Source organism: Otolemur garnettii, unplaced genomic scaffold, assembly GCF_000181295.1.
Source record: "Otolemur garnettii isolate 467f Iridium unplaced genomic scaffold, OtoGar3 scaffold00003, whole genome shotgun sequence".
Classification (NCBI taxonomy): Eukaryota; Metazoa; Chordata; class Mammalia; order Primates; family Galagidae; genus Otolemur; species Otolemur garnettii.
The window spans coordinates 41,850,830-41,863,630 of NW_003852398.1; the positions used below are offsets into that span (position 1 = coordinate 41,850,830).

Below are 12,801 nucleotides of genomic sequence, written 5' to 3' on the forward strand. Positions count from 1 at the left end.
GTTGCAGCCATCATTGTTGTTTGGTGGGCCTGGGCTGGATTCGAACCCGCCACCTTAGGTGTATGTGGCTGGCGCCTTAGCCACTTGAGCCACAGGTGTGGAGCCTTTTAAAGATCTTTATATTCAGACATTGTAGCAGGTGCCTATAGTCCCAACACTCAGGAGGCTGAGGCCAGAGGATTGTTTGAGCCCAAGAGTTTGAAGTTGCTGCATGCTATGATTCTCTGGCACTTGCTAGCCTGGGGCAACAAAGTGAGATTAATTTTTTTTTGTTTATTATTATTGTTGTTATTTACATTTAGAAAGTTATGGGGATACAAACTTTTTGGTCTGTTTTGTATTTGGCCGGGGCTGGGTTTGAACCCGCCACCTCCGGTATATAGGGCCGGCGACCTACTCCTTTGAGCCACAGGCGCTGCCCAACAAAGTGAGATTTGTCTCAAAAAAAAATGCTTGGCAGGGTGGCTCAGGCCTGTAATCCTAGAACTCTGAGAGGCTAAGGTGGGTGGATTGCTTGAGTTCACAAGTTCAAGACCAGCCTGAGCAAGAGTGAGACCTGGTCTCTAAAAATAGCTGGGTATTGTGGCAGGCATCTGTAGTACCAGCTACTCAGGAGTCAGAGGCAAGAGGATGGCTTGAGCCCAGGAGTTTGAGCTTGCTGTGAGCTGTGAGGCCACTGGCACTCTACCTGGGCAACAAAGTAACACTTTTTTTTTTTTTTAGAGACCGAGTTTCACTTTATTGCGCTCGCTCGGTAGAGTGCTATGGCATCACAGCTCACAGCAACCTCTAGCTTTTGGGCTTAGGTGATTCTCTTGCTTTAGCCTCCCAAGTAGCTGGGACTATAGGCACCCACCACAACGCCCAGCCATTTTTTTTGTTGCAGTTTGGCTGGGGCTGGGTTCAAACCCGCCACCCTCGGTATAGGGGGCCAGCACCCTACCCACTGAGCGACAGGCACTGCCCTGTCTCTAGTTTTTAATGTTGTAGTTGCAGCAATACTGAATATATGATTGCCTTCCATTAACATTGTAACAAAAATACCTTCCCACAAGAAGTCTTTGTAGCTATCTTTCCTCAAGTTTAGAATGCTCCATGAAGGGGATATACTCAAACTGGAGACCAGGCTGTGTTTCATCCTGGGCTGTACCTGGCATCCCCACACTTAGAATCATTGTCTTAGCAGGTTCTCAGCAGCAGGTCAGAGGGGGTAGAATAGGTTTATGATTTTTTTTTTTTTTTGAGACAGCGCCTCAAGCTGTTGCCCTAGGTAGAGTGCCGTGGCAACACAGCTCACAGCAACCTCCTGGGCTCAAGCGATTCTCCTGCCTCTGCCTCCCAAGTAGCTGGGACTATAGGCGCCTGCCACAATGCCCGGCTATTTTTTCTTTTTTGGTTGCAGCTGTCATTGTTGTTTGGCAGTCCTGGGCTGGATTCGAACCCGGCAGCTCGGGTGTATGTGGCTGGCACCTTAGCTTGCTTGAGCCACGCTTTTTTTTATTTTTTTTTTAAAGCCAGAATCTCACAGAATCTCACTCCTGTCACGCTGGGTAGAGTGCTGTAGCGTCATACCTCATGGCAACTTCAAACTCCTGAGCTCAAATGATCCTCTTGCCTAAGCCCTCTGAGTAGTTAGGACCACAGGTGCACACCACCACTCTTGGCTAGTTTTTCTATTTTTAGTAGAGTTGGGATCTCATTCTTGCAGAGGCTGGTATCAAACTTCTAAGCTCAGAGGCATGCTGGACCTTATGATTCTTATTACAGTCTAATTATGTTCTAGAAGTATTGCATCATTTCACCCAACCTCTCCTGATAAGCCTCATTTGGCTTTTTTTTTTTTTTTTGAGACAGAGCCTCAAGCTGTCGCCTTGGGTAGAGTGCGGTGGCATCACAGCTCACAGCAACCTCCAACTCCTGGGCTTAAGGGATTCTGTTACCTCAGACTCCCAAGTAGCTGGGACCACAGGCGCCCACCACAATGCTTGGCTATTTTTTGGTTAAAGCCATCATTGTTGTCTGGCGGGCCCGGGCTGGATTCGAACCCGCCACCTTAGGTGTATGTGGCTGGAGCCTTAGCCACTTGAACCACAGGCGCGGAGCCTCATTTGGCTTTTTTAAAATGAAAAGTTCTTTTATTTATTTATTTATTTGAGACAGAGTCTCAAGCTGTCACTCTGGGTAGAGTGCCGTGGCATCACAGCTCACATTAACCTCAAACTCTTGGGCTTAAGTGATTCTCTTGCCTCAGCTTCCCAAGTAGCACCCACCAGAACACCCGGCTATTTTTTGTTGCAGTTGCCATTTTTTGTTGCTGTTGTTTGGTGGGCTGGGGCTGGATTCCAACCTGCTAGCTCTGGTGTATGTGGCTGGTGCCCTAGCTACTTGAGCTACAGGTGTGGAGCCAAAAAACGTTCTTTTTTATTTAATAATAAAGTTATTGCTGGGTATGGTGGTATGTGCCTGCAGTCCCAGCTGCTTGGGAGGCTGAGGCAGAAGGATTGCTCGAGCCCCAAAATTTGAGGTTGCAGTGGGCTGATGATGCTATTGCACTCCAGTGTGGGTGACTGAGTGAGATCCTGTCTCAAAAAAAATTAATTTATAAATTACTACCATTTCTACCTTCCTGGACTTCATCTTCAACTCTGGTACTGGCATAAACAATGCTAAAAAAATCACATTGAAGTCCAGGGATATCTGGGCCTGGAAAGAGAAGGGTGGGAGTGTTTTAGCCTATGTTCTTGGAAGGTGATTGGACGATTTCCATCTTGATAAGTATCTACAGTAGAAACCTTATGGCTGTAAGTTAGATATAAGGAAAAATTTCCCTAAAATGAAATCATCTTATATTGGTAACCCATTCCAATATTAAAAATAGAGGGAAAAAAAAACTTATCTGGATGTTTTACATTGTTCTGCTTGAAGAGAGGAGGGAAACTGAGTTAGGATCTAGAAGAAAACCCAATCCAAAATGGACTAGATGAAAGGGAACCTATTGGTTCAGACAGCTGGAAAGCACAGGGGGTAGGCTCAGGCATGTCCAAATCCAGGAGCATGTCCCCAGGAGCTGATGTCTGGTCTTCTCCCTGGGCTGACTTCATCTTTACAGACAGTTTTCATTTCATCAGCCCCAGGAAATCTCACCCAGTCTTACTGATCCATCCTGATAGTGGAGAGTACAGTGTAGTTGGTCAGGCTGGTCCACATGGCCACCCCAAGACCAGCCCTGGAGTCAGGGATGGAGACAGTGCCATCAAAGATTGTGGTCTGAGAGGAGGGCAAGAATGGTCATTCCTGCAAACTGCCCCCCCCTCAAAAAACCCCCAAACCAACCCTCTTCAAACCAAATCAAAACTGCAGTTAAGATTGTCTTTTTCCCACAAAACCCCTTCTCCCACCCACCATGACTTGAGGGTCTTTCTTAGCAGATCACTCCTGCTAGGTCAAGCTCAAGCAGGGTCACTGAAGTGGCACAGGGAAACCCAAGCATAGGAGGGACAAGGGCTGCCCAGGAAACAGGCCCACAGCCACAGCTGTCTGCAGGACTGCTCTATCTTCTGCTCTGTGCAATGACCTCCTTAGCTTCTCAAGGACAACAAGGAGGTGAGACCCAGGCATACCTGAGGGACTTGGAAGCTCTCCTCACCAAGACTCCGGGTTTCTTAGGTCAAATTTGCAAGAGAGGATCTGATTGGCCTGGCTCGTGTCAGGTGCCCAGCTCCAGCCCAATCAACCATGGGGACCAAGTTGGGGAGGGGCTGAGGGCGGCAGTGGCAAGCCCGGAGGGGCGGGTGGAAGCTGTCTCCCCTTCCCTGTACCTGGGAGCTGTGGCAGGGCAGGGCAGGGCAGGGCGAAGTTATCCTAGGATGAGATCCCAGCCCAAGGGCTTGCAAGTCCTCTGCCAGTCTCAGCTGATTTTCTTCAGCGTTTATTGAGTGTTTACCTTTCTTTTCTTTTTTTTTTTTTTTTGAGACAGAGTCTCACTATGTTGCCCTCGGTAGAGTGCAGTGGCATCACAGCTCACAGCAACCTCAAACTTTTGGGCTTAAGTGATTCTCTTGCCTCAGTCTCCCAGACAACTGGATGACAGGCACCTGCCAGAATGCCAGGCTACTTTTTTTTTTTTTTTTTAAGAGACAGAGTCTCACTTTCTTGCCCTCGGTAGAGTGCCATGATATTATAGCTCACAGCAACCTCTAACTCTTGGGCTTAGGCGATTCTCCTGCCTCAGCCTCTGGAACAAGCTGGTTGTAGTTGTCATTGTTGTAGTGTTGCTTGGCAGGCCCCGGCTGGATTAGAACCTGCCAGCTCCGGTGTATGTGGCTGGCACCCTAGCCGCTGAGCTACAGGCACCAAGCCGAGTTCTTACCCTTTTAAATTTACACCAACAGTCTGAAGCTGAGGCTGAGAGGCCAGAGACTTCTTGCCCAGAGTCACAGCAGTAAGTGGCTCAGAGGGCACTCAGTTATAAAACTGAAACTGACACCTAGGGGAGTTGGCCAGCGGGGCCAGTGGTAGGGAGGACATGGAGGACTCCCACCAGCTTGAGGTTCCTGAAAGGAGAGTTGGGAGGTTGGTGCTTGAGTGGATTTAGCCTTGCATTTGCCCCTGGCCTTGCTGTTGGCCCACACTAGCCCAGGGGCACGGCATCAGCTACTACTCGGGGTTCCTGGAGCCCCGTCTACCACCTCCCTGACATCTCTGCCTCTATACCCTGCTCACCAGTCTGTGGGAACGGGCTGGGCTTTTGTGTGTGGGTAAGGGACAGCCAGGTTGGGAAGCCCATAGTCCTCCGTTGTAAAGGGGCAACTCTTGAGCCTGGGAGGGTCATAATATCTGTCTTCCATTCCCTAGGATCTTAAAGGGGGCTCTTCCTCACCTTCTCAGTCAGATATGAGTGCCCCCTGCCCACATAGAGCACCTGGTCAGCACCTTGCCCCCCCAGCAGCTCCCTTTTTACTTTAACACCCTACCCCAATGAAACATCATTTCTAACTTGAGTCGGCACTTTCCCATTTAATCTGCCGCCTCCTTCCAGCAGCCTGTCCCGATTGCCTCCTCCTACAACGCCCCAGTTGCCTACTGCTTTAGCTTATGTCACAGATGGCTGTGAGCCAGTGTCCTGATTCTGTAGTCCGGCCCCTCCTCCACGGGGCCTTAGGTGCCTCCAGACTTTGAGGACGTTTGTTGGTCAAAGACTAAGAGTGTGCAGAATCTTCATCTATCTCCGTATTCCTAGTGTCTCGAAGCCTACTACCGATAGGCCTTGCGCGGGACGCTGGGGGACACTCAGTGGTGAACGAAATCACCCGTTTAGGCTTTAGGCTTAATGCAGAGAAGTTGACGATTAACTCATTAATCAAACTCAAAGGAAAGCAGGCCCCGGCTGGCTAGCTCGAACCGGCGTGACTTCCTGCCCCAATCAATAGTGGTCTCACAAAATCAAATTTCCTTTTTGTTAACTTCTCAGAATGGTCGCTAAATGACTACTGGCAGGTTTGCTACAGGAAAAATTGTCTGCAAACTCAGCGCATAGGGTGTTTTCTCCCACGATTTTTCCAACCAGAGTGCGGGGACTGATAGGAGGCGATGAAAACCTTGTGTCCAGGGCACCGAGCCCACTCGCTGCAGCTTCTGTGTATTTGCGCCATCCCCGGCGTCCCGCGCCCGCGCTGGGACTGGGACTGCCCTCTGGGGTTCGAGGCCCGGGCGAGTTTTCACGCGGGAACTCGGAGGCCACTTGGCTAGGCCTGATTACAGCGCCACCTGCCACATCAGTTCCAAGGGGAGGTGAGGGTGTGTGTCCCACAGCACCGAGGCAGAGAAGAAGGCTCCGGAGCCCCCGCGCCTTCTATAAGCGCCAGAACCTCCAGGTCAGGATTCAGCTAAACGGAAGGCTACCTCCCCCTTCCTGAAAGCTTCCATCAGCTCGGAGGTTTCCAGCAAGGACCCGCGTGTCCCTGCGCACGCACACACAGTGCACACGTCAGTCCCACGCCTCCCCGTCGCCCCGTGCCCGGGCGCACGCAGACCCTTACGCGCACCAGCACATGCCTGCAGCAGGCTCACGCGTCGGCCGTGGGCGCTGAGGGGCCGAGAGGGTAAGAGCACGGCTCGCGGGCTGGATGGGGACCCGGGCCGGGCCTGGGCGCTGTCCCGGGCGGTGCCTAGGGGCGGAGCTCACCCGGCTGAGCGCGCAGGGGGGGCGGGTCCGCGCCGCCGCCGTCCGTTCCGCCCCGCCCCGCCCTTGGCCCCGCTGGTCGCCCCTCTCGGTTCCTTAGCGCTGCAGCCCCCGCCGTAGCCACCGCGGAGATCGTTGCCACCGCCTCTGAGGTAGGCGCAGCGGAACAGGGCCGGAGCTCCGCCCGCGCCCCGGGCCGCGGGCCGGGCCCCCGGGGAGTTGAGAGGGAGGACTGGAGGGGAGAGGGAAGCAGCGGGCGAGGGCTAAGGGCCCTGGAGCAGGGCTCCGGGGACCGAGCAGGAGCAGGGCTCCGGGGACGGCTCAGGCCTGGCCTCTGAGCTGCGGGCGAAGAAGGCCGTACGGGTGTGTGCGGAGCGGAGGAGGGAGGAGCGGGGGCCGGAGGGTCTAGAGGCGCCTGAGGCTGAGGGGCGAGAGGCCGTCCGGACTTGCGAGCGGAAGGGCACGGGCTGCCGCGTGGAGGCCCGGCCGGCTGCGGATCTAGGTGACCTTCCCTAGCGGCGCCCTCTGGCCCTTGATCCCACCGGCGCTCGTCCGGCAGGAACCTGTCGGCCGCCCACGCTGGCCAAGCCGTGCTGGACCCGCAGGCCTGTGCAGGCCATGCTGCTGTCGCGGCGATGAGCTCAGGTGACGACCGTGGCCTCGTGTCCCCGGCCCCACGCGCCCTGGCCGGCCCATGCCTGGAGAAGTCGATGCCCAGCACCACTCGCGCGTGCCGGCGCCTTCTCAGGCGGAACGGGTGGCCCAAAGTGGACTTAGGCCGCGGGGGCCGAGCTTGGGCCTGGGCGGGAGGTTAACCTCGGGGAAAGGAGGCCCTTAGGGGAACGATATGGCCTCCTTGGCTTTAGGGGGCATTTTTTGTTCAGTCGCTCATTCATTCACTAGATGCGGCAGTGTATTCAGGGAACTGGTTTGGAGCCCCTTATTGGATTTGAGGCCCGAAGTTCTAGTGATTTGTCCAAGGTCACACAGCAAGAGGGATGCCAGACCTCAGCTTTGTCATCTGCAGAATGGGAACAATTACACCTCTCCTTTGTTGGGTTTGGGAAGAATTAAAATGAACTGATTAACAGGAAGTCATGAGAACGGTGCCAGTATGGAGAAGGCCCACGTAGAAACTCTGACACTTACCCTTGGGGCTTTTTTTGGAGGATAGAGTCCATCCCCTGTAAACCATTTTGCTCCACGTGGTATTCTGGAAAGGGTTTAATAAATGTAGCTCCTGTTATTTTAAACATTATTATTGCCCTATTATTAACAAGCATTTGAATACCAAGTATTGAGTAACTTTCAAGATGATTCATGAAAATTCTAGTAAGTTTACAGAATTGATAAGGTCAGGCCAGAGCAGTTTGCATGTGCAGACCTTGAATGTGGGGTCAGATCTGGGCCTAGCCTAGGCTTGTTCTACTTGAGGACCCTATCCCCTTGACCAGCCACCCATCTCCAGAGGAGGTAAAGCAAAGAGTTCCTTTTCCCTCTCCTAATGTTATGTTGTTGGCAAGGCCAGGGCAGACTATCCAGGGCCAGCTGTCAATCTCTCCACCCCAGCTCTGGACTGCCTGAGCTCCTAAGGGGCCAGACTTACGCCCTGTGTAGCTCTGTCTTCTGTGTCTGGGATGGTTCCGCCTGGCACACATTAGGTGCTTGAGAAGGATCTGTGGGGATAAGTGCACTCTTTGTGTCTACCCTTATTGACAGGGTTAGTATGTAGCACATAGTAGGTGATCATTAGATATGGTGGAATTATCGAATGGGCATATTTAGGGGCTGCAAGCCCAGACCCTAGTCCCTCAATCTTGGACATTGTTTAGAGGGTCACAGACATCTCACTTCCAGAAAATACCATTGCCTAGTAGAGTCACAAATATTTAAAGATCTATAACAGTATATATAGCCCTAGAGCAGTGAGAGGCAAAAGCCGTTTTCTAATTTGAAATACCTGCTTTAACACATTATCTCCATTCTGTGGTTTCCCAAGTTCCATGGGGGAACTTGTTGAACTGGTGTTTCTGGGCTTGAAGGGAGGATGACTTGGGTGAATAGGATTCTATAGAAGGCACTGGGCCTGTGCCCATCTTTCTCTGTTGGTGGGTGGGTCCATGGCTAGTGCTGGAGTTGTCCTAAATAAGTGCCTGGCTCAGGAAGTGGAGATAGCACACAGTTGATTATTTAGTTTTATTTCTTCTTTCTAGAATGGAGCTATGGGTACAGATTATTTGTAGCACAGAAGGCTGGGACTCAGGTGGACCATACAGTGAGAGGTATCTGTGGGCCTCTGGCCTTGCTGAAAACTAGATGGATATTAACAGTGAACTCTAAGCAGGTGGTGATGAAGGGCATTCACCTCCCATCTTTGCCAGTAAGATGCTTCTGATACATTGAAGCCTTTGCCCTTGATGGCATCATGTTTTTGGTGGTAGAGGCACATGTGTGACCGAAGGCCAGCTGAGGCCTGGGGGTAGCCACTGAGAAGATGTGACCAGTGGGATCCTCAGCTAGGCCTGGGCACATTTGTCCATTTTACTCCTTTTTTTTTTTTTTTTTTGAGACAGAGCCTCAAGCTGTCCCCCTGGGTAGAGTGCCGTGGCATTACAGCTCACAGCAACCTCCAACTCCTGGGCTCAAGCGAGTCTCCTGCCTCCGCCTCCCAAGTAGCTGGGACCACAGGCGCCCGCCACAACGCCCGGCTATTTTTTGGTTGCAGCCGTCATTGTTGTTTGGCAGGTCCGGGCTGGGGATTCGAACCCGCCACCTTAGGTGTACGTGGCTGGCGCCTTAGCTGGTTGAGCTATAGGCGCTGAGCCGTCCATTTTACTCCTTACATAGGGGTCAGGACAAGTGGGACTCTAAGCTCTTTACCCAGAACTGTGCTTGGGTCCGTAATGCAGGCCTGACAGAAACTGCAGGTTTATCTAGTATCGGTCAAATCGCTTTGTTTATGCCTCAGTTTCTCTACTATACAAGTGTGGTTGTCATCGTCACAGTCATTAACTTGTTCAGGACCCTCCTGCGGTTTGAAGTATGTTCTGTGGCATTGAGTCTACTACCACTCTATTCTGGAGGAGAGGTGAGGTGAGTTAGCAACCTGGCAGGAGTGGATTGGGGTTCAAGGCCTGGCCTGGCTGGTTGCACTGCTGGTGCTCTCATGCTGCACTGGCAACTCCAAGGGCACAGAGCTAATAGATGTGTATGCCTGTGAAACGTAGAAATTGCTGATCAGGTGGGAAAGACCGTTCTTTCACACCGATCAGAGTATGCTTGTGCATGGCTGCGTGTAGGCCAGCTGTCAGGAGACAGTGGTTAGTGGAGTCATCCCTAATTGTTGCAAGGACAGTGGTGCTGATTGTCTATTACAAGGGTCAGCTTTCCCTGGGATGAGGTTGGAGATGTTTGTTCAGGACCTGGCTGGACAATATTCAGCTAAGCAGTACCTCATTATGTATGGGGGCGGGGAGGACTCTGGACCCTGTGGTTCAGGGTGACCTTTTGGCAACATGCTTATCAACCATTATTATAATAAGAAATATACAAAATGAAAACCTGTAATAAAATACTAGCTGTGTTTGTTCTGTGCTTGCCTTGTACCAGCCACTGTACTAAGTGTTTTGTATGAATGAACTAATTCAGTACTCATAGTTATGCCCTTCTGGGTGCTCTTTCCCATTATTAGAGCTGAAGAAAAATGAGGTACAAAGAGGTTGTGACTTGTCCAAGGGTAGGGTTGGAACTCGAGTCTGCTTGACTTCCAACACTACCTGCTCAAGACTGTGTTAACTCCATTGGGCCAAGCCAGGCAGCCAGGCTGAGGAACATCAGGTGCCTGGGGTCAGCAGGAGCCCTAGTGTGCCTGGGACTGAGCCTTTGGCATGCTGGCTGCCAGCCCAGGCCATCTCCCCTTGATGGGTGGGTGGGCAGGCTGCCCCTCATCAGATACATGCTCCTGAGCCTCCTGGAAGGCTGTGCTGGTAGTGGCCCAGCTTCCAGGGTGTTTTAAAATAGAAGTGACCCTGGAAAGCTTGACTGCTCCCTGCGAGACTGTTGTGGAAGGGGGAGAGGGGAGGGCAGCTGTATTTGGAACCCAGACCTGCCACCACAGCGTAGGGCCATTGGCTTTGCCAACATTGTGGAAACTGAACCAGGGACTGTTCCCTGGGCTGCTGCTTCCTGTTGAGAAAAAGTGCTGGGCTGTGGGTGTGTGTGTGGGAAGCTCCCTCCCCCCCCCAGTAGTCTTTTAGAGCTAGGCTTGCCTCCTTCTGGGGAAGGTACTTTTCCTTGTCCCCAGGGTTAGGGGGAGGTGCTTTTGGTCTAATGCCTGGCTGGTCGGATGCCCTTCTATATTCCGGCCCAGTTTTGCCTTGGCAGACCACCTGGAATGGTGTTAAGGGAGTAGAGTCAAAGTCTTGTCTACAGTTCTCTTTTCCTGAGGGAAATCCTGGGATGATGACGAAGATGGTGATGATTGTGGTTGTTGTGTTGGTCAGGGTCTTTTCAGGAATCCAGTGCTCACTTACATGTGGTAATCCAAGAGAGTTTAATGAAGGGATATGCAAAGATGCAGGGAGGCTGTAGGGTACCCATAGTGGGAGCCTGGGTCTGTTAACACCCTGAGGCCTATAGGGGAGGGGGCCTCTGGCAAGAGCTGTTGCCTTGGGTGGAGGAAAGTAGTCACTGTCCACCTGAGGCCTACTAGGGAGGGGGCCTAGGGGATAAGTACTCCAACCCCATTCTTCTCTGAGCTCCTAATCTCTGCAGGTGGCTGAACCTAACCATTAGCCTGTCTGTACTAGTTCACAGAGTGGGATAGAAAGTAGATCTAGAGGGGCAAAGTATAATGGATTATGGTTACCAGTGTCATTTTTCTTTCTTTGTTTTTTAGACAGAGTCTCACTCTGTTGCCTCGGCTAGAGTACAACAGTATTAGCCTAGCTCACAGCACCCTCAAACTCCTGGGTGGGTGAAATCCTTGTGCCTTAGCCTCCCAAGTAGCTGGGACTGCAGGCACCTGCCACTATGCCCAGCTAAATTTTTTCTATTTTTAATAGAGATAGAGTCTTGCTTTTGCTCAGGCTGGTCTTGAACTCCTGAGCTCAAGGAATCCTTATGCCTCATTCTCCCAAAATGCTAGGATTTTAGGTGAGCCACCACTGTCATTCATTTAACACTCACCCTGTGCCAGACACTCCATAGTATTCTACCTGTTTTACTTGTTCCTTATAACATACTTCCTTAGGAAGACACTTTTTTTTTTTGGCCAGGGCTAGCTTTGAACCCGCCACCTGTAGCGCCAGGGCCCTACTCCTTTGAGCCACAGGCGCTGCCCTCTTTTTTTTGAGACAGTCTCACTGTGTTGCCCTCAGTAGAGTGCTGTAGGATCACAGCTCGCAGCAATCTCAAACTCCTGGGCTTAAGCGATTCTCTTGCCTCAGCCTCCCAAGTAGTTAGGACTACAGGTGCCAGCCCGCCATAATGCCGGGCTATTTTTTACTGCAGTTGGTCATTGTTGTTTAGTTGTCCTGGGCAGGGTTTGAACCTACCACTTTTGGTGTATGTGGCTGGTGTCTGTGCTATGGGTCCCAAGCCAGGAAGACACTCTTGTTAGCCTCATTTTATACATGAGCAAAATGAGACCCTGAAAGTATAAGGGGCTTGCTCAAGGTCATATAAGGGCTAGAGCCAGAACTAGGACCTCTGCCAGGTAAATAATTACCTGGATCTCTGTCTAGTAATCACTGTGCCCTGATGTCTGGCCCCCGGGGAAATGCTGTGACAGGGTGTCTTCTGGTTTTCAGGTCCTGGCCCTGCCATACCCTTGTCTTTGAAGGTAGTATCTCAACCCACTTGGGTGTTTCTGTGTTCAAGAGACTTCTCCTAGCTGTTACTGGCTGAGCCTTGGGTATCCATGGCCACCTTGCTGCCTATACCAACCATTGCAGTGGTTGTTGGCTCTTTGGGGGTGCCAAGGCTCCCCTGCTGGTTCTTTCTGAGGGAGCCTCTGCAGAGAAGAGAGCATATTTCAAGGTGGAAGTTCTTGTGGGTGCTTGGTGAAGGGAATGAGTCCATTCTTCTCAGTGGCACCTGGGGACAACCCCTGCCTGCTAGGGAGTGAAAAGGCCTGGAGGAAGAACAGGAGGAATGTTATTTCCTTTGGGAACAAGTGCCCCAGGCAGTTCTCATGCACACTGGACAAGGTGGCAGTGGTCAGCTGGGAGAAGAATGTTCCCCCACAGGCCTTGCCTAATAGCCCTGCCTTCCCAGTGTAGTTTGAATCTGTTGTTGGAACCAGTATAGACACTACTCTCTATCTAGATAGTTTTTCCTTCTGGCATCTCTACTGCAACAGCCTGTTGGAACGTGACTTGTTGACACTACATGGCTCAATTTCAGGCATAGTTGTTGTCTTTTGAAAAGTCCTTAAAAAAATTATCAGTATACCCAAGCTTAATTAATGAAGCAGAATAAGAAATGAAAATCTTATTTGGGCTCGGCACCTATAGTTCAACCAGCTAAGGCGCCAGCCACGTACACCTAAGGTGGCGGGTTCGAATCCCCAGCCCGGACCCGCCAAACAACAATGACGGCTGCAACCAAAAAATAGCCGG

At 51.6% G+C, this 12,801-nt stretch overlaps 1 protein-coding gene across 2 annotated transcripts in view; it reads left to right on the forward strand.

The window, feature by feature from the left end:
• Positions 1-6,249: 6,249 nt before the first annotated feature.
• Positions 6,250-12,801, forward strand: part of VDAC1 (voltage dependent anion channel 1) — a 35,365-nt gene continuing 28,813 nt past the window's right edge. Inside the window, exon 1 of one of the 2 annotated variants that reach the window (XM_012808470.1) lies at positions 6,250-6,333. The gene's annotated coding sequence lies outside the window, so the exon portion shown is untranslated. The remainder of the gene's footprint in view (positions 6,334-12,801) is intronic. The other variant, XM_012808474.2, reaches the window with a different exon arrangement.